This window comes from Scleropages formosus, chromosome 17, assembly GCF_900964775.1.
Source record: "Scleropages formosus chromosome 17, fSclFor1.1, whole genome shotgun sequence".
Taxonomy (NCBI): Eukaryota; Metazoa; Chordata; class Actinopteri; order Osteoglossiformes; family Osteoglossidae; genus Scleropages; species Scleropages formosus.
In genome coordinates this window covers 13,771,958-13,794,817 of record NC_041822.1, presented here as the reverse complement: position 1 = coordinate 13,794,817, position 22,860 = coordinate 13,771,958, and the positions used below count along the sequence as shown (strand labels likewise).

Here is a 22,860-nt window from a genome sequence, read left to right as displayed (position 1 = left end):
AATATATTTATACTTTTTTAACATAACCTCTTCTGTAAGAAGTTGCCTCATAACACATTTCAGCTGAAGGACACAGAGGAAGGAGCAATGCAAAAAGGTAATGGGAACAATACACAAGTGAGAAGAAGAAAAAGCTCATTATGCAACATTAACTTTGGTATATACTGGGTAGGTGGTCCCTAGATTGCCTGCATGGTCAGCTCTCCAGTTATAGCATGCACTATCTGGTAAGCCCAAAGAATCCCAGATGCTCTGCTTCCATCGCAGAACCGAAGATTGCGTATTTTTCTTTGCAGGCATCATCAATTTTAGGGCAGCTTGAGTTTCACGCATTGCCCATCCAAGAGCTGCACATACACCAAAGCAACAGAGGTCAAGAGCCTTGTACTGGAGTTCTAGCAGCACAGTCTGTTATTTGAACCCCCAACTCCTCTAGAGCCATAGCATGCCTCTCTTCTGCTCCAGTATCCTACCCAGTTGCTTCCCCTATATAACACAATGCTACAGCAATTTCCAATTTGGTGAGGGCTTTACAGTAATGAAAACAGACAGTACTATTTCCCAGCTAAGGCTTTAGCATTCCTACAGGGCTCACAGTTTGGCTGTCGTCTTATACCATTTTGGGCTGCACTGGGCCATCCATATAATTTTGTATGGTGATCGGCTCCTAGAGCCTTATTCTTTATTAGAGGCAGTGCCGGGAGAGGATTCCTGGGCTATTTCTCTGACAGGATCGCACAGCTGCTGTTCTTATCAGGCGGGCTGTGCAAGTGGCAGGGCACCTAATCGAACCCCTTGCAGACCCTCCGACGGAAGCTGCCAGACCACATGACAGATCTCTGGGTGGCTGCCTGCTCACTCCAGCTAACACAACCACTTGAGCAATGCGAACAACGGGGAGCCCCAGAGAGCATTGCACTGGGGCTGCACAAGATGAGTCTGCCTCTTCCTCAAAGCTATCCCAGGCTTCATCTGCAATGGCAATGAAGGACAAGTACAGCTTTTGTTTGTTGCAGCGTTAAGGAGGCATCTTGATTTTAACCTGGCCTTGGTCACTCCCACTGTGGCTCTTCTCATCACTTGGGTATGATTTTAGACTTTTGTGTCACAATGACAGTCATTCCAATGTCAGACCACTGTCTGGACTAAAGTCAGAGTTGGTGGATGGAAGCTGTTTATGCATAATTGAAAACAGGTCTGTAGTTACGTTGTATTATTTAGTGACCAAGTAGACACCCTTATCCTAGCAGTTTACAGAGCTTACAATTTATCCATTAATATTTACTAAACCAAATCAGGTAAAGTACCCCTCTCAAATACAAGAGAGCTGGCCTTCAGGGGAGCCGAACACCCGAAACCTATTATATTCAAACTTAGCTCCTGTGGCACCTGCTCTCTCATTGATTCAGCTGCTTCATTTGTTAATTAGCCAGTTAATTAGCCAGTTACTCATTTACTTAATTAGCTGCAAGAATTGGAAAAGTAGTTCTTCAGAGGCATCTGTGTTTGTGAGGCAAGCAGGGGCTCCACAAAATGTGTTCCCCCTCATCCCCTTCCCATCCCTGGGGTAAAGTCTTCCTTTGTGCTTCAATAGAGCCAGGGGGAGATTGCTCAGGGAATGTTCTAGAATATGCAAAGCACAATTGACAGTGGTTATCTGGCTGTCACAGCCTTCTAAGAGGCAAAGTATTTTTTAAGAGCAGGTAACAAAAGTGCTGTGACTTATAAAAATTTTAATTTTCATAACATGGCAGCTCTGCAAGGCTGCCCTTGTAGACCATTACTGTTTGTGTGTGTGTGTGTGTGTGTGTGTGTGTGTGTGTGTGTGTGTGTGTGTGTGTGTGTGCGCGTGCGCCAGTGAGAGTATGTGCAATGCTGCCATCCTGTGTGTCCTTTCAAAGTTGTGTTTTTAATTTTTTCTAGCTGTGAAATGTTAATGTTTCTGACAACTTGGAGTGGAGTAACATTTTCTGTAGCTGATTCTTTAAGACTGTCAAGCACACGTGTTTTGTCATCTCGTGAGAATTTCTCGGTGAAGTCGTTGGAGTTTGACGATGGTTCCATTTCATTTTCTAGTATTTTTCAGGATTCCTTGGTGTAACTGATGCAGGTTGAGCATTGTTCTCTGGCGATCTGAGGGATCCCTAACATTTGCCATGTGTGAGTTGTGATGTGTTTAACAAATACCTCTTTTCATGCATTTCTTCATACCTCTGTGGCAGCTGATTTTGCCTTTGCTGTGCCCTATAACTGATGATGTTCTTGCAATCAACTGTTCCTGTGGTTTTCCTATCTATGATGAGTACAAGCCCCAAAACCACCAGCAAGAGCAAGTGTCCCACTTAAGATACGAAAATAAAGCAGTCTTCGTCCAGTGGTGTCTGGGAAAGGAATTTATTTAATAACGTGGACAGCAGATTAAGGGCAGAAGCACTACTTGTCCCTCATGCCATTGCACTCCTACAGTACTCATGGGATTTTTTTTTTTTTTCCTTCCCATGTACTTTTTAAGATAAGTATTGCTGTAATGATTTTGGGCATTCATTACCTCTGAACTGTTCTGGTGACCAACTGTGTACACTGACAGGACTGAAACCCATCTGCTCACCACCAAGGGGCCCATGGGCCCCAGGGTCAGAACCCTGGTCCTAGACTGACCCCAATCAAAATGGCCAGTGGGGACTGCTACTGCTTTAGGAATGATATTTGAATATTCTGGGTCAAAAGTACTGTCTAAAATTGTGATGCTAAATAAAAATGTTTAATAGACCTAGTTATAACTGCTACAGAGCAGTAATGCACTATATGGCATGTCTGAGTTCAGCAGCATTATGGAGCTCCAGTGTGATAAGAATATGTGGCGTAGTCCTGGCTGTATGGTGTTCCCGTTCTGTCAAAATAGTTCCATTGCCCCTGATGCTAGAATGGTCAGTTTCCTGTCCAAACCAGAAGAGAATTATGATAAGCACATGTTTTCCTCAATAGAAACAAATGATGCTGGCATAGGCCTATGTGAAATTCCTACTGATGTGGTTTATTGGCCACATGTTCAAATTTTTGCTTGTTGAATAAATTTGTTCTAGTTGTCAATTGAGATAAGCAGCTGTGTAAGATGTTGCTGGTGAGAGATGGAATTATGGGCATAAGGGCTGATTATTATGTAAACATTTATTTTGAATTTAAAGTGGGTAGAGTCTTGTGTAATAGGGTAATACTTGATTTTGAGAATATAGCGTGTCTTCACTAGCATTTGAATGTATCACAAAAATATACACACACTACAGCTATTTCAGAGGAATGGTGAGTCTTCATTTTTCCACAATGATTAGTCACAGACAACCACAGCCTTTACTCAAACACAAGCTTTTCCCCACTACTCTTACTCATGCATTTGGAAGGGGGGGGATGTATTAGCATTTTCAGACATGGGAAAACTACAGATTAGTATGTGTGTTTGTAAATGCTGCTGTCTGAATTTGTTTCTGAAGATGTCATAGTTACAAAACTGCAATAAACATAATAAAGGTGATTAACTGTCTTGGTATCTTATTTGGTCCCTCAAAGGGGGTAGAAAACAGACAATAACATGCACATAGTTATACGGTTTTCCTTCTAACATGCTTCTCTTTTTTGGTGCTCTAATTCTGGAAACGGCGATCCTGACGCCAATTCTAAGGACGCATGTCATAACATAGGGATAAGTTGGTGGCCGTTTGCCAGGGACAAAGGCCTTAATAGTGTTTTCAACCTCTTTCAAAGGTTGCTGGCAGTAGTGCACGTTTCTGGTTTACAACTTCTTAAAATCCACAGATGAAGTATACAAATCAAGAAAAGTGTGGTTTGAATACCCACTGTGCACACACAATGTCTAAGAATGGAGAACTCAGATATGACTTTTAGGACATTAAGCAGAGGAAAGATTTTCCAATTTTGGTTATTTACTTAAAAGTTTGTCAACTGTTTATATGAAAGTTGGTCTAAATATGATAATTGATCAATGAAAAATGTTCATTCTTGGATGTACACCTTGTTACCCTTCTGGATAACATCAATTTGGGAGTCTTGTGTTTAGAGACCTTTGTTATAAAACTTGACATGTAGTTCCATTACTTAACCTTTATGTAGTTTTGTGTGGCTTCAGAGTTTTTGACCTTTCGGTTGTTTCACCAGTATAAATGAGAATAAATAACATTATGTACAATGTTAACTGTTTTGAGTGATATAAACTCTCAGTTGGATGGTAGGGTAGGACAACGAGTAGCACTGCCTCCTCACAGTTCCTGGGGTGTTCATGAGCAGGTTTGAATCCAGCGCACTCTGTTTAGAGTTAGCATGTTCACCCATTGTCTGCATGGGTTTCCTCATACAGTCCAAGGACATGCCTTTTAAGTGACTTGGTATTTCTGTATTGCTGTGGCTACCCTGTAATGGATTGGGATCCCGTCTAGGGTGTACCCCTCCTAACCTAATTCTGGTATGGCACAGATGTTCCCTTCTGCCGTAACCCTGATAAGAACAGGCAATTAACGAAAGTGAGTAAACCCTCTGTAAATGCTTACTGTAAGTATGGATCTTAGATTACATTTTTTTTCCAGTAACCCAGAGGAAACAAATGATGTTCACATGTGTTAGCCAACATACCATCACAAATACCCATTTTTTTCTTTTTATTCAGTAGATGCTCAGACTCCAGTTGATGTACACATGACAACAAAAAATTTAAATCTGGTCTAGGGTGAAAAGAGTACCTGGAGAAGGGAAAATGCAGTATTCTCATCCTGCAGAGGACAGTGGTTATTGCACATACTGTACAAAGGTGTTATCACTGCTGGTCAGGAACCCTTATCAAAAAAGCATCGGCCTGCCAAGGTCATTCTTATAATGACAGGACGGCCAAAGATAATCCACATATGTTGCCTGATATGTGTTGTCAGCCAGCACTTAAGGTTCCTGCTGGAAGCTGAATAGATTTAGGGTTAATCATTGCTTGAGAACCACGGGTCTCCATGGGTCAGAATCAGGGGAGAATGTAGAAATAGGGCCAATAACCAAGCCGCCGCACAGAATTTCCCAAGACGGGAATATAAACATATCCAGAGTTATATTTGTAATATTGTATTGACTCTACATTTAGCCATTATTTATATTTAGAAAATTGGCCTCTGATAACTTACACTAAGCAATTGCAAGTGGTGTGTGTGATGTTGGTGATTATGACATCACTATGCTCATTCAGTCTTATAAAGTAACTTCAGTTATTCAAGTTTTACATGTTAAAGATTTTATTTATTGAACTGTGGTTCATGTGCCTTGTTTTTGAGCACAGAACCACATGGTCTGCATATTATTATATAGAAAATGAAAATTAAAACAAAGACAATTATAGTTATTCCACTGGCAAGTTCTGCAGCTGAAGACTTGGTAAATGGTTTTTTTCTATATAGCAAGTGACCCTTCCAGACACAGATGTATAGCGATAATGTCTTGATGGATTAAAAGCGGATTCAGATACTGCACATGTAAACCCATCAGGCTGTGTTCTATCTGTGAAGTAGGATAACTGAAAAGAAACAGGCATGTATTGACGATACCTATTAAAATTCATGTCTTTTTGTAACTGAGATATTCTGGAGGATTTTTGATCGTTGACTTTTTCAGCCCTCCGTTGCATCTATAAATGGATGTGTTTCGTATTTTAAACTGACAGATTCACATTTTGATCCATAGCATACGGTTACAAGGAACAGTACGCTTAAGTAAAAGGAATAAAACAGTAAGCAAAATATCCCTAAGGCCCACTGATTTAATCTCTTAGCAAAATAAATCATATGGAGAGGTTTGGATTTATTGCTCTACCCCACAGTTTATTCACAGAACTGGCGCCCTGTGTGGCTGTGTATCCTTGTTAGGCACAAACAATATTCCGGACTGTCGACAAGATCTTATCAAAACAAACCTTTCCTGTTGAACAAGGGGATCATTGTGACTGATGGGGTGGGAGCAGAGGGTGTCATGGGACAGTTGGACAATAAACAGATTTTTTTAAAAGTCACCCACTCCTGAGTCGACAGAGAAAACAATAACAGAGCTTAACCCCAGTAACATAAGACTGTATGACCTTCCCTTATAAAGGGCACAAGGATTCAAGGCCAAGACAAGCATAACGTTGATAGGAAATATGCAATACTTATATATACAGTATAATATCGGAGAGTTTTGAGAATCTACCACAGCACTGAAAATTCATCTGTGAGAATCATTGGGCTTTTTAAAGTTTACAGTAACTTTTTCCCTTACTGATGTAAATCCCAGACTTACCTCTTCTGGGGCATAGGCTGCCAACAAGGGCTCTCCAGGCATCTCTGTCCTGTGCTTTCTTTTCTATCTGGCACCAGGTGTATCTCAGCATCCCAGAATATTAAATTCCAGAAGCAGGTTAATATTAACATGTTGCAGTTTACCTAGGCTGACAACGACTAAGTTTACTGTAACCCAAGCTTAGTTAACTGTTATTTTCTTATTTATCTTCTAGGTAAGTATCTCCTTCAGATTTGTAAGTGGTGTCAATAGAACTGATTATTGCTGACGAAGTGTGACTAATGCGGTGAGACATGTTTCTTTCTCATTGCTTCTTGGAAGGTGCATTAAAATATAGTTAAGTAGTTCTTAAGGCAACACATTAAAAAGTGTGGGAAGAATTTGATTGCTCAGTAATACGGTTCCACTTGAAACACTGTACTGAACAGTTTGATCAGTGGAAAGTGCTCCTCTGGATTTCTTAAAACTGTCAGAAGGAAAGCATTGTAGCATCGCAGTTTGGAAGTGGACTAAACAGTTGCAGTTTAAGACTCCGAGAGAGGTCATGTTGCTGCACTGCTAACCTGGAGGCTGACTAGCAAGCTGAGGTTATGTGAAAGCAGTTTTATATTAGTGCATAGATGTTTGTCCTATCTCTGTTTTCAGAACTGTGTAGAACCAGATGTAACTGGTAGACCTGCAGAACAGTAATTTAGGGACATCCAGGTGTGGCTGTTTGTCACTCAACCAACAACACCTGACTCTGCTCCAGCACCTGATTAACCGCTCATCCTTTAAAAGATCCTCCTCAGCTCCCATACCTTTGCGGAATCTCTTTAGGGACAACTCCCCTTCCTTGTGACTCCTCGCTCATACGCAGCTCCAGTTCTCAGTTCACGTCTTCCGGTTTTGACCCCTAGCTTTGTTTCACGTCCACGGATCTTCATTTCAACTCCGATCACCATTCGGCCGACTCTTTGCTTCGTCTTCTGACCTCACCCATGGATTCCCGCTCTGACCCCGACCGCCGATTGACCGACCCTCCTCCCGTCCCCAATACTGAGCACTTGCCTGATCCTCTGACTCCAGATGAACGACTCCGCACTTGGGTCTTTCCGTCCCGGTTCTCTTGGCCTGACGTGACACTGTTAAAGTACCTGGTCTGTTGCCCAGTAGATTTTTGCATCAACTAGTTCAAGTTTTACTGACCTTTTAGCCTTCCAAAAAATACATAACACTGAATACGGAATCCTTTCATAGGATATCAAACTGTGTAAATGTATTAGAATGTAACATTTGTTCAGATTTTTTCATGTCCTTATATAGAGGGAAAGTTATTAAGTAAATATTACTGGATAAAGACTCACATGCAACACCACCGTAGGGAATGCCTTTCAGACTTATCCACCCACCGTTTATGCCGGTTTTTCTGAAATTTTGATTCAACATGATTAGGCTGTTCATTGAGTGAATCAAACAATGCATGCTTTAAACTTTATTAAATTTAACGTTTTAGTAAAATTTGCACTAAACTGTACAAATGCTCGTAAAGGTTCTAAAATTTTTTTTTCAATATAAAGAGAAAAAAAATTGCAGTACTGATGCCCCTTGACTAAGGAGGTGGTTACGTTCTGATAAAGCCATCGTAAGTGGAAAAATCGTAAGTCGAAAAAGAATACAGTACCACACCTACCGAACATCCTAGCCTAGCCTACCTTAAATGTGCTCAGAGCACTTACGATAACCTACAGCTGGGCAAATTTAAGCAGGAGACACATGGGCGTTTAGTAGACATGATGGGATGTGAAAACACAAAATAAAAAAAAACACTTTTAGCACAGTATTGGTTGTTTACACTTGCGGTTGTTTACACTTTTTCGCGTGATCGCTACAGAGACTGAAGCGTGGTTGAGTGGATGTTGCGGATCACTGCCATTACCCAACATCGGGAGAGAGTATTGTACCACATATCGCAAGCACAGGAACAGATCTAAATTCAAAATTAGAAGTACGGATTCTACCGAATGCGTATCGCTATCGTACCATCATAACTTAGAAAAAATCATAAGTCAAACCATCATAAGAAGAACAGCATCTGTATTCATCATAATAAATCTGCGATTACAATTAATACAATGTTCACTGTTCTTTGATCAAACCACTTGGATCACTAAATCCTTCAGTTCAGTTAAATACTAGTCTGTTCTGTTTTAGGTTTCTTGAATGATTAAATAAAGGAAACATATTTTAGTAGCTCAAATGGTCAAGTAGCTGTGCCATTGTTTCAATGAACAGCTCAATTAAGAACAATTAATAAAAAGCTCAATTTGAACAGAAACTAGCCCTCAAAATGAGTTCTTAGGAGCAGAACTGAATTCTGATGCTACGTGGGGATGAAAAGTGTTTTGAAGGTCTTCATAGAACTCATATGTGTTACGTATATAGCACAGGAAGAGTTGTTGTTGTGAGTTCTTATTACTTATTCAATATAATTCTCAAGCTTTAACCGCTTGTCCTTGTCAGGGTTAAATTGGTCTGGAGACTATCCCAGAATTGCTAGGCTAGGAGGGATACACCCTGGGTAGGACGCCAATACATCACAGTTTACATTGATTCTCAGCCTTAAATGTCAGTACACTGCTGCTGCTGAACTGGACTGTCCAAGGTACCATGTGTTTTTCAGAGAAAGTAAGAAGCAGCACTGTGTTATGGCTTTCACTGTAGCCTGTTCTACCACCTCTACATATTGCAGAGCACTAATTTTTAAGCTGTCCTTCATTATTGAAAGAAACAGTGCTCAAGGACATTTACAGTCAGTCACTCTTATTGAACAACAAAGCACCCATCCATCAGTGCAGTAAAACCAGCATTTGGGAAGAAGATTAACTGCTAAGCATTTTTCTGTTGTTAGAACTGGTTTCTCGCTCTTGCTGTTTGATCGTCTGTCTTAGTGCCCTGCAGCAAAAGGTCTGGTAAATTTATATAATAAATAATAATTAAACCTCCAAAAAAAACAAACATACATGATTCATTTTACACGCATCGTGAGCAAAATTACTTTGGGGAACCATTCAAGTGCCTGATCTGGAGAAGAAATGGGTGACATTAGAGTTACTAAATGGTCTGGGTGTAACTGACTTGAGGATAATATGAAGCACCTTAGGGTGGTCCACATTATTCTTTGTTGTACTCAGGTTCAGGGTTCCTCCTGTGATCCTTCAAGGTTGCAGCCTTGCTACCCACGCCGATGTCACCGCTGGGCTACTGGGGGGATTATGGCCAACACCGAGTGACTAAGCCTGTTACCTCATTTGTGTTCTCTTGTCACGGCTTACGGCCTGGTTCTCCTCATAGCTGTTTAGCAGAGTCGGGCCCTGTCCATGAGTTTGTGCATGATGCATTCTGGGAGCTGACCGCAAACGCCCTGCAGAACTGATCTAAGAATATAAATTTAAATTCTGTTCCGTTACATTCGTGTTTGAAAGTGGTTGGAGGTCCCGTAACAACATTATACATTGTTAAAAATAAGCATTCCTTGTGCATTTGCACATTCGTTAGTAATTTAGCATTTTAACATTACTTGCAATATTGTACAGACTTGGAAAAAAAAAAAAGCTCCCACTGTGAAAAGAGGCTTTGGTCCTTCAAGATATGCTGCTTGACTGATTTCAGTTTGTATGAATATGCAGTATTTATTGATGTAACAGACATGCATCTGTTCTAAAATTGTGAAGAAATGGTGAGCATTGTAAACCAGTCCAACTGTTCATAAGAGAAATCACACCTGTCCCGCCAGCTGATGACAATATAAATGCGTAAATGTACATTTCCAGACGCACCAGTCACAGATCTCTTATCAGTATTGCTCTCTGACCGACAAGGGAGTAACCCGTGGGCCCAGGTGCAGCCGAGAAATGGACAAAGCCATCAATTCCAAGTTCACTGAATGAATCACCTGGATACTACCTCTTAAGTGGCTTACATAACCCTTACATCATCAGCACTCCTTGAAAAGCCAGGATTATTGTGCCAAGTAAACAAACTGCACTCCCTGCATGACATGATGAAAAAAGTCACAATTATTAATGGGGCAAATAGTGTAGAGTATGTGGGACCAGTCACTGAAGGACAAAAGGCCAAATGTGGACAAAGTATAGCAGTAGCTTTCTGGGACTGATGTGTGTTCAGTCTTGAAAATGTAAGGATCACTTGTCAAGTAGCACAGGTGCAAAGCCAAGTGCTATTCATTTTTACCACCCCAGCCATAATAAGGAAGCCTTGAGTGCATTCCTGGATAGTACTTACATTTATAATCCTAATGCTATAAATATTCATAAACCAGGATCGTTCCTGACGGAGTCCAGGTTAAGTCCATGTGGTGTGACCATGCAGAGAATAACTGTGAACAAAGCACCTCAAGACTCCCACGATGCTTGCTGGTCACAAGAGTACGTAGTAATAGCCTTTTATAATGAAGCCTGGTGTAGGGCTGGTGTCCACTCAGTAAGGCAGGAAATGCTGGGGCCTTGAGTTGGGTGATAACATCAGCAAATTATATTACTGGAGCAAACGTACCAAAAATATTGTCATCAAGGACCTTTGTTATAAGGAATCCTGAATGGACACAGTTCCAGTGGGAAACTGAGAACACAGATAAAAGAAATATGTAATTGTGATTAAACATAAAACAAACCAATATTTTTTAAACTCTGATTTTTTTTTTCTCTCAATGGGAGGAAACCCACAGGTGGAACATGCAAAATCTGTGAGAACAGTTGCTGCCAAATTTTAGCCCATAATCCAGAAACTAAGGTGCCAGCACAAGCCACTGGGAAAAAAAAAATCAAAATTTTAATTACTCAGAAGGTCATTGTTTTGCTTCTGTTATTAGCACTTAAATTATTCTTAGTCTCTCGTTTGTTTTACAGTTGTTTCACTTCCCTGGCAACCCCCGTCTTGTGCATTCTTTATTTAGGAATAAACCAGGCTCACATTTCTGCATTCTATATAGTACCACTGAAACCAAGGAAATAAAATTACCTCCGTATGCTCTAAGGATTATAAGTAATTTAAAAACATCATGGCTAACTGCAACTTTGAAATTAAATATAAGAATGTGTTTATGCAAATTAGCAGCACCAAAGGGTTTTGAACTTAAAACTTTATTCATCAGCCATGGGCCTTTGATAACTGCTTATTATCTGCACCACCATTTGCTACTGTCCTGTACCCCCCAGCCTAGTATGATCAAGATTAAAATTTAATTTACTGCCAAACATTGTTCCAGTGCTCATTTAAAACACTGCACTTAAAAAGTTTTAAAACCACCAAGTTGAGGGTGTTTCCCAAACTGCTGTTGCTATTCCTCCTTCCCTTAAAGACAAGGCTTTGGATGGCAACAGCACATCTCCTGCAGTAAGAAAAGTTGCATTCACCATGACTGCCAGATCAACACCAGTGTGTTTTGTTTCAAAGGATTTTATGCGCTGAATCCTCTTCTAAACTACGTGACTGGATAAGACTGGAATTTAGATGGGACTGAATTTTGACTTTGGCTGGATAAGATTACTGGATTTCAGTTAACTACTGTTGGCATATGTCTGTTCAGTTATTTCTTTAATGAAGAGTTCATATCAAAGCACCTGAAACGGGGATTCTTGATACTCAAATCATGGAGTTCATTTGTTAATTATCATTCATTTTTTGCTCTCTGTCGTGAATTGATCTCTGTTAACTACAAGCAAGTTAATATACTTTTCAGTTCGGTACCATGTTTTTCTGTACATAGAGAGTAATAAATTCCTCTGAATTCATAAGCTGCACATTATTTGCAATAGTAGTTTAGGTGGTATCATCATAGGCATTCAGCAGCAAGAATGAAATGCAGTTGCATATAAAAATATGTTGTTCACTTAAATATGGCCTCCCGGTGTGATGTATAAACGTTATAATTTCCCTCTCTTTCTGTAATTTCCTACCCTGTTTTAATAATAGCTTTTGAGAATTTGTGGGAAAAGTCTTGATTTTCTCACGGTATATAAAGGAAAGGACAATACTTTTTTAATCCCTTCTGGGAAATTCACAGTATATCTTCATTAGAACAATGAGGAAGCACTTGCTCAGTAACAGCAGCCAACCTTCTAGCAGCTTGTGTGGTAAAAATCTCCAGAGCTTCTGTCCCCCTTTCATTCCCAATATTTCATCACCTTGCATGCATTCGCCACCTTATGGATTCTTCTCTGATGCTGTCGCCAACATTAGGACTTACCCAGACGTGCCACAGCAGCCGGGTGGCACCACCGACTGGAACCCCCCACCCCCACCTACGGCAACACATGACGCAACACGCCCACGATCTCTAATTAAAGGGGCGTCGTGTGGGAAAGCCACGTCTCCCATTATGACCTACAGTACAAGCTCTGCTGATCCACACTGCTGGTTACATTTAACGTCTTTATAATTACGCATCTTAATGGTTATTTAATGGCAAATTAAACTCCTCAAACAATAATGCTTTTAGCAAAGATTTTTTTAAAAATTGAAATTATGTGTCTACTGTGAACAGACTCTTACAGCTCTAGTCTTTTAAGGTCATGACATTTATTCACTAAATCATTCAGTTGCCTTCCAAAAACTTACCGGGTGAATTTTTTTTCTACAGTACAAGAGCTGTGCCTTGTTTTGATCTTCTGAGATCACTGGCAAGTTACTTTGTTCAGTTCTGTTTTTTCATCAGAGATTTATGATCATAGCACACTTAAAAATGGGGCAAACACTAGTTTACATATATACTGAGCTTGTGATGGAGTTAAGTCATATTTGTTCGTATCTGCTGCCTTCACTTGGAGAAGCTTAAACAGGGTATGAAGTGTCCATCTTTACAAAAATGTTTGTCTTGTTAAAACTCAGAAAGTAGGGTAACATCCGTAATGGTAATCAAGTTGTTTCACAATCTCAGTGTTTGTTGGTTGAGTCTAATCCTTGACTGGGATACATCAAAGGACTATGGTCTATACTATGAGAAGCAAAGCAACACATTTTCAACTGAGGGTGTTGAAGCTCTGTGGTATAAGTGGGCGGGCCTGCAGCAGCAATGCTCTTTTCCACACTGTAACTGCCATGTCGTTTTACTCCGTCCTGCATGTGGGTGTGTTCATACAGTGCGCTGTCGTGGCACACTGGAAGAGTCTGTCCAGATCTGGAGGGCAACAATACGCGCCTCAAGGAAGCTCTTCTGTCTGCCACTCAGTAGGGGAACCTGCCTGGGTCTTTTACGGAAGGGGGCTCTAATTAATACTCCCCAAGATTTTCCTTGTTAGCCATGGCATTCAGCCCGGCTGTCATGCCACAATGGGCCGCTGCTGCCAGCCGGCAGCAGGCTTTGGGGGCCGGTTGACGTCAACACCTCCGATGGATGAGGGTTCTGCCATCGGTCCGGTATCCGGCTCAGGCAAGCTGTACTGCCAACTCATAGTGTTTGTTTCCCCTCAGGAGCAGGCACAGTGACTTTCTGGGACAACCAAACCAGCAAAGCTGTTGTTGTTGCACATTTGGTGTCTGTGGAATTTGTTTATGCTGCAGTTCAGGATGACCACCGAGTTTGCCATTGTGGTAATTTCCTACCGCGAGAGTGACCCTCGTTGTCTGGAATGTTGAACTGAAAAACATGCAGCCTGTTAGACATGATGAGCACAGCAGTCAGCATGTGGTGACAGTGAACAAATTTGTCCCATTTGCAGTTTGGACAAAATATTCAAGAAATCGCTCATAGGTTTACATGTGCACAGTTGTGACATCATCTGCATGTGCGTAATTGTGACATACTCATGGTTATGTAGCCAAACATGGTTTTGAAAAACAAACTTGTGACCTCAGTGACATTATACATGTGTGAGTAGGTATGTACTTTGTTGAATGCATGGGTGCATGGGATGGTGAGGGAGAGACATAAGATTTGTCTTTATCGTCTCTTCAGTAGAGAAGAGTTGCAGTTTTTTTTTTCCTTATGCTGGATTTTTTTCTGCAAAATTCATCGCTGTTGCTTTATTTTTATTGTTTATTTACATTTTTTTTTGCTTATTGCCATAGAAATTGTTACCCTCACTATTATTCATAAAATGGGTATCCATCGGAACTCGTTAAATTCTTTCCATGAATGAGCAGTGGAAATACACCAACACAGACTGCTGACATCCTCACTGTAGGCAAGCTGTTCACAGATGTAAATTTGTATTCAGATGTTTTTGCCAGTGAATATTGACTTTAAAATGCCAGTGGGTAGTGCACAGTCCAGGCCTTTGAATAATTTGCTTTTGTGGTTCTTAGATTTATGATAAATCCACCCTAGGCTAGATTCCTCCAATAGAGTCAAGTGAACATGGGCACAAAGGGGGAAATATGAAAGTAGCTATGTTTTTTCATGTCTGCTTCTCAGCATTTAATACTTCGAGCAGTCTGACTTGGAAGGGGCCAGACAAATCTATCTGTTCCCTCTCTCCTCACGAAAACTCCCCGATCTGACAAATTTTTCTGTGACAGCATCCAACCATCTCCTTGAACTGCGAGGAAGAGAAACCTTTAAATGCCCAGTTTCTTTCTGTAAGCATTTACGTCAGCAGCCATGGAAACTGGGTTGAGTTCTGGGTGTGAGAGTGGTCAAAGGACTGCTGTCACCACAGCAACATGACAAACTGTGCGGATAGGGGCTCAGGTGGTTTAGGGTTTCTTCTGACTAACAGAAACAGAGGCTGACTGGACCTGTTTTGAAGGGGGAAAATGTTTTCAAATTAAGGCACCATGCTGCAAGATTTCTGTGTCATTTACATCACCAACATTTCTTTCTTGTGTCTCATAAATGTTGTTTAGCTACACAAATGTATTTACATTAAATAGTATGTTTATACCACATTTGTATATGTTTGAAATTTAACACAGTATACACACCCATTGTCTGAAACCGCTTGTCTCAAGCGGGGGTCGCAGCAAACCGGAGCCTAACCCGGCAACACAGGGCGCAAGGCTGGGGGGAGAGGGGACATACCCAGGACGGGACACCAGTCTGTCTCAAGGCACCCCAAGCGGGACTCAAACCCCAGACCCACCGCAGAGCAGGACCGGGGCAAACCCACTGCACCCCCTTAACACAATATAAATTTAGCGTATAAATAGTTTTTAATGTTTAAGATTTCAAGACAGTTTAACCATTTTTGTTCCTGATAACATTTCTGAATTGCTCTAGAGAAATTGTTTTCCTGCATTCTCCACCATTTTTAGTGTGGCTAGTAGTTGGGCACTGCCTTGTAAGCACAAGGAAGCTTTGTTTTAGGCCACTAGAGCCAGAGTACATAGCATTGCTATAACCAAGCTTAAAAGTGGTTCCACTTGAAAATGGGGAATGATCTAGTTGGAAAAGGTTTTCATTCTGCAGGATATAAGAGAAGAAGGGTGGTGTGAAGCCTGGATGCCCTTCTTTCCACCATACCTGACTACAGTGTAAATTCATGAAAGAAAAGGACAAAGAGGTTGCTTTTCATAATCTGTGCCTAAAAATTCAAAGATATCTTGACAAATGCACATTATTGTTTGGATGAAACTAATCCAAAAAGTCAAGTGCTGGTGACTTCATGATTGTTATCTGTTTCCATGGGTAACATTCATTGTACAAGCATTGGGAAAAGGTTAATTGTCGCAATGGCGAGGGACTTCTTTGGTGTTTAATTCTTAGAATAACATCTACAAAAGCTTGATATAAAAGTACATAAATAGATACACATATTGTCCCGTTTAATAGTGAATTACATGGCAACAAACTGCAGTGCCAAGCTTTGAAATAAGTAGAAAGTCTGCATGGCAAGTGGACTTTGACTGTGCACAGAAACTGGTAGTTTTAAAGATTTTTTTTTTTTAATGAAAACCACCATTGGGGGAGTCTAATCAACCATTTAAACATTAGAAATCTGTTCTAAAATACTAACAAAGCTGCAAAGTTCTACTATCATTTTTTTCATTGCAAGTGAACAAATTGGTTGAAAATATACAAATATTAAAAACTGGACCGGAATAATCAAATATGCAGAGTCTCATTTTCAATCATTGCATGCAATGACACATAAAAACGCAATACACAATGTAAATGGAAAGTACCTCACTTCTTTATGACAAACACACCCCCCAGACACACACCACTTCAGAGGAAGATTGAAAGGAGTACAGCCAGACCATTAGTCTTTAGTGACACCAGACTTAGTTGGCATGGATTTGGATGATTTGTGTGAGTATAAAGGTAACATCTCTGGCCAACAAAAGGCCATAGAGCAGACCTGGTGTTCATTCTCTCTAAAGTAATCCTTTCATTAAGAAAACAAAATATACATCTACCACTTAAACTGATTGGAAAAGGAGTCTTTTCATGTATGTTGGCTGGAATCTGGGAACAACATGAAGGAATAATGTTTGCAGCATAGGGTGCACCTAGTCCTGTAAATTGGCTTCATATTCCTTGGCAGTTATATGGTTATGCAGAGCAATCATCAGACCTAATGATTCCTACCCATAGCATTATGGATTCCCCCATCATCTTTAATAGCTGGTAACAGAAATTGTGGGTTGAAGGCATCCTTTGGCTTTCTCCAAGTGTAAATTTGTCCGTATGTAAGAAACAGGGTGAAAGATGACTCATCAGAGCATGTTTTTCTCCATTACGCAGCTGTCCAGGTTTTATGACGCTCACGACAGGTTATGCATCTTTCTGCATTGACCTTGGATACAGGTGGATTCCCAACGGCAGCCCCGCCATAAATTCCAGCTTTGTGAAGCTCATGACATATAGTCTTGTTGAGAATGAACCACAGAGGTGCTGATTCAATTATGTGGTAATTTGTGAGGCTGCACTTTTGTGGCATTTAGCAACTCTTTTGGGAAGTGTCTGTCAATCCCTATCTGTGAGCTTCCACTCCAGGTTTGGCATATCCTCATTGTTGTTGGGAATGTTCCTCTTGAGCCATGAAAAAAATGTACAGGTTTTGTGACCAATGCATCTACAATGCGAGCACTGACTGTTTGTCTTCGTTGTTAGTTGTTTCATGCAGTCTTAAAACTCCCATATCAAAGTGTTAATTATAAGACCTCTTTTGTAGCTAACAAATATTGCTAACTGCCAGTTAACATAATTCAAGTCACCTTTACAGCTGTGTTTGTAATTGTGATTTAGTTACTTCAAAGTGAAGCTCCTTTTTCATTTGGCATTTCCATTATTTTGTCCACGTCCATATGTAGATTACTTAAATTTATGTATACAGTATGCTGTGCAAGTGTGTATTGGCAGCATACAGCAGAGAACAAAATCCAGTCAAAAGTTGTTTTTTTCATGAGAATAGACTTCCTTCTAGTGGACATACATGAAACAGCAGTAGAAAACAATCAGAAATCTTAATTTCTTAATTTTCAGTAAGATGTACCTGTGCTACTTACACACTGAAGACTGGTATGCAGCATGGGGTTTCCCAAGGTTTGGGGGAGCTGAGGGTGAACTTCAAATGATGAAATTTAGAAAGAGTGGTAACAACGAGGGGGCGCGGTGGCGCAGTGGCGCAGTGGGTTGGGCCGCTGTCCTGCTCTCCGGTGGGTCTGGGGTTCGAGTCCCGCTTGGGGTGCCTTGTGGTGGACTGGCGTCCTGTCCTGGGTGTGTCCCCCTCCCCCTCTGGCCTTACGCCCTGTGTTGCCGGGTAGGCTCCGGTTCCCCCTGAGGGACAAGCGGTTCTGAAAAATGTGTGTGTGTGTGTGTGGTAACAACGATGGGTTGGAGCTGTAGCAGAGCATTGTGGAACAGCGAAACCCGGCACATGTACAGTACTCATCGCAGAGGTTCAAATAGTTCATCCAGGGCCCTATCTGCGCCACTCTCTGTTTCCTGACACAGCTGCTTCCTAGTATTACTGTGTGTGTTCTTGTAGGGACAGCTGGTAGTGTAGTGGTTAGAGCAACTACCTTTGGACCCAAAGGTTGCAGGTTTGAGCATCACCTCTGGCTGTAGTACTCTTGAGTAAGGTACTTACTTTGAATTGCTGCAGTAAAATTACTGAGCTGTATAAATAGGTAAATAATTGTAACATTATAAGTTGCTTTGGAGAAAAGTATCCGCTGAATGAATAAATGTATTAGATGCTGAGGTCTTGACACCTTACTGCATTTCTACAGTATGTGGTTGTATGTCTGTAAACTGTAGGATAGCAGACTTGGGTCCATTATGTGATCAATACTACTTGTGCTAAAGTTTCAGCTTTTTGCAGAGGCTGTAAACAACAGATTAATTTATGACTATCCATTGGTGTATGTTGTGTAAATTGGTAAATGATAATAAATGCCCTTGTCCTTAATACAACCCCAGTCAGCCCTTATTTCCCATGCACGTCAGTGTCATCTGACACCGGCGGAGTTAGAAAACAACTTAATTTATTGGCCTCTCACAGTAACAAGATAGTTTTACTTCCCGTTCAAGCCAAGGTCAGCAGAATGTCCTCAATAAAATAGGACTCATTTGTCATTCTAAACTCGTGTATATTTTGTATTCTTATTAGCCAAAATCAAGTCTCTGTTACCTGCAGTCTGAAATTTAGAGAAAATTAAAACAACATTTTCACGTTGACCGCATGAGGTTGAAAAGGCCATTTAATTTTTGTTTTTTTTTTTTTAATTCATCGTCTCTGTTTGCATGGCAACAGAGTGAGGCTTTTCTGATTGGATTAAGAGGCGGAGCGCTTCATTGAGCTCACACACCTAGAAACCAATCATCTTGGGAATACTGCTGTCTGAGGGCTTTTATGCACACGTTCTGGAGTGTTCTGTTCAGAGTAAAAAATGAGTAATTGGAATGATAATGACGTGCTGTCAGATATCTTTCATGTTAATGTGTCCCTTTAATAATCCTGCTTGTGCAATTCAGGTTAGGTGGGAATAAAAGATGCTGCCTTATAGATGCTCCGTCTCTCGGGCAGCACCTGATCTCACCCAATTTAATGCAGATGAGACGTGTTGTATGATATGCAAATAATGTGTGCGCTCAGAGGCCTGCAGCTGCTGGCATTAGTGAGGCACATCTAATAGTCCCCGCTGGGGACACAATTGTGCGCTTTCCTGCTTCTCCGCTGTCCTCTACTGGAGCTCGTGGGGCAGTACAGTCCCAGAGTTTCATACTGACATCCTCTCTTGCCAACCCTTCCCAACAGGTCACATTTGTCTTACTAGTGTGGAATGAAAATGTTTGCAGCGGGAATTCTCTTCAAGTTATTTACAGAGAACAACATGCACTCTCCCTGCTTTGGTGATGGTGTGAAACCGGATGCTCGGTTACTTCATCAAAACGATTTTGTCGAGCTAATACGTTTTTAACACATTCTTTGTGAAAGCGATGTCTTTGGTGACCTCACTGCGCCATGCAGAGCAGAAGACAACAGCTTCAGTCACAGCAGTATATGAGTTTATCATTTATTCTTCAACAGGAGCTGAATGGTGATTATAACTATTGTGGTACACTTATTTTACGCTTTTTGCAGAGGAACACTCAGATTTAATTTCATTATTATATTAATTATAAATTAGCTACTTATTCCGGCATGCACAACTCCCCCACCTGCTTTTGATTCAAAACATGCCATGTGTGTTATTATTTGCTGCACCAGTGCATGCTTTGCATATAAATGTTGCAGCAGATGAAGCATATATACCTGCAAATATTATGAGTGTGGACAAATTATGAATTAAAGAGCAAAGTTCACACGCTGTTAAGATGCTTCCAAAATAAATTTATATTTGCATCAGCTATATTGTTGTGTATAGACAGCCCATCTCTCATCCTCGGTCACACAAAGAAGAACCGTGTCAAAGATTATCAAAGCTACTCTTCCCAAAGACCAGAATGATCATCGGAAACCGAAGAAAGACACAGCCGAAGAGCTAAAGGCTCCGTTCGTTAACATTAATCTTCGAAATGACAAATTAAAAGTTAATTGATGAAACGTGGAAAACAGAGCTGCAGTGATGCTGGTCACCCAGCTGGATATGCTGGATACCGGCAGCTAAGATGTGGATTGTCAGGGCAATAAAGTACTTTTAAATGAGTGTAAACAGGGAGATAAGAAACTGCACTGCCACTCTATGGCCATGCCCACTGTGTTGTATTTTTTATCTGTAATCACTAGGAATATAGGAATATGGATTCTGTGAGGCAGGTAAAGGCTAGGGAAAGTTTTCAACATTAAAAATCATGTCTAAGGTACTTGGATTAAATTTTGGCAGCTAGCAAAGCACTTTAAAAAACTACTTCCCCAACACATCTTTATCCATTTCTGTTAACCTTTGCACGCTTTCTTTCGTTTTACCCTCCTCTTCGTACCCCCCCCCCCCCCCTTCTCTATCTCTGTCTCTTACGTTATCTCTGCGTAACTCCCTCCCTCTGCAACTCTTCTACCACAAACTGCATTTCCTGTGTTGGTGTGCACTTTAAACAAGTGGTACTCAGAATAGCACGCATGTGCTGTCGACCAGCACGGTACCCTGCCGTATGCGTGTCTGCTCATGCTGGCATCTGCCGTGCGGACGAACCATGAGCCTCCCGGCCAACTCGGAGTTCCTCTATGTGGAGAGGATCGCCAGGCATCGCCTTGCATATAGCATTGGCTCGCCCTTCGCCACCCACAAACCCATCGATATCAAACCCAGACGGAGATGGTAATGTTCCTCCTCAGCTCAGAGCAATGACTGACTAATCTCTCTGCTATCAGTTTCTGCTTTTTTTTACATTGTTTCTAAAGTTTTGCTTGAGATGCATGTCTGGTGCGACTGGAGCAGGAGCTCAGTTTAGCATAATTTGGGTTTTTCTTCTCTTCATTTTCCTGACTGACCTCTGTAGATACGTCAATAAGAAACAGTTCTGGTGTTTTTTTCGATGGAATAATAATACATCCAATTAAACTTCCACTTTGCATGCTGTCTGCATCTTATGGATGTGGTACAAAGGGGACATTAATTAGAAAATGAAGTATGTATTTATCAAGACAAAGCATGCTGTTATTTATGGCCAGTAGCTAGCTGAGAAACCTGTTCGGTTTTAAGATCAAACTGCAGGATCAAGGCCCTTGTTTTTTGTTGGAAGTTACTGAAAGGGCATCAGTTGTGTGTGTGTGTGTGTGTATACATACATACATATATATGTGTGTGTGTATGTACCTGGAAAGCTGAACAGAATGTAGAAAGTGTCTGCTGCTGTACCAACAACACAGATTGACTGGGACTCTCCTGTTATTATCAGTAGTAGTCCTGTATTTCGTGTATGGTTCAAAAATTCACAAGCTTCATGGACGCAGACCTATTGCCAAATGACTATGTGCTTGAATCATAATGCCAACTGGCAACTTTAGGTTACTTCTTTAAGTATGAATTTTTATAGTTCCCCCTTTTCAAGCCAAAGAAACACTGACTTTGAAGAACGTGCTATTTCGGTGTGCTTTTTTTTATTATGCAGGTCATGGCTAACCACAGCCTCTGTTCCTCTCAGGGCCTTAATGTTTAACACTTTTGTGTGGGCACTGTTACACTTGACTACACCCCAGAGTCAACCTTGTGAGAATGCACATTTCTGTGCATCGCACTAATGAGAGGAATAAACAAATGAGGCCAATGAACGCAGCTTTCCTTCCCAAACAAACGGGGAATTTGGCGTAACGTTTTCCTCCAGAGGGCTGTGTTTGATCGCTGGCGTCTGCAGGAATGAGTTCCTTAATACATCAGACATGGTGTACTATTAAAAAGAGTGTTTCACCCCTTAAACAGCATGCTGGCGAAGTGATTGATATGGTCTTCTGGTCAAGCTCACAGTTGACCTTGACTTCAACGCTAAATAAACGGTGTGTGTTTAACATTAACTTGGCTTTACCTCAAAGCTACTTGAATGCAAAGAGCTGAACGCCCACTTGAAAAGCAGTTACATCCTGCATTTGTGAGAGAATCACAGTGAGCACCAGACTGTTAGCATCACATGCAGCGTTAAATCGATAAATGAATGTCCAGTTTGCACCTGGAGCCGTTCCGCTCCACCTTCACCATTATTGTGTGGCACTGTCAACAAATGTTTACTTAAGCAGTATCTTGCCCATCCCCTCCCTTCAACAGACCATGATCTTTAAACAAGTGCATGTTTTTTGTAACCGGTACTCAGATAAGAGTGACGGGGTAGAGGCTGAATCCAACCAGGGTGTGCTGATGACAATATTGATCTCAAGGGATCTCCACCATGCTTCTGGTCACGTATGGATACCTTGTTATGTCATGGGCTCCAGGTTCTTTTTTTCCACAACAATTTGTGGGTACTTCCTCATCTGTCAGCATCACTGGGTGTACTTGTGCCATAGCGGTCATGGCCACCGCATCCACGGTCTCCAGGCACTGTGTGCACGGAGGTCCGGCGACAAGGCGGCTGGCTCCTGCATGCTGACCCACGTCTGCCGCTGGGCTTGTTTGCACTGAGAGCCCGATAAGGACAGTACACAGCGACGTCTCCTGGGAACGCAG

General features: G+C 41.2%; 1 protein-coding gene across 1 annotated transcript in view; it reads left to right on the top strand.

The window, feature by feature from the left end:
• The window catches only part of pde4d (phosphodiesterase 4D, cAMP-specific), an 86,144-nt gene that overhangs the window by 7,136 nt on the left and 56,148 nt on the right, over positions 1-22,860 (top strand). The window lies entirely within an intron of this gene.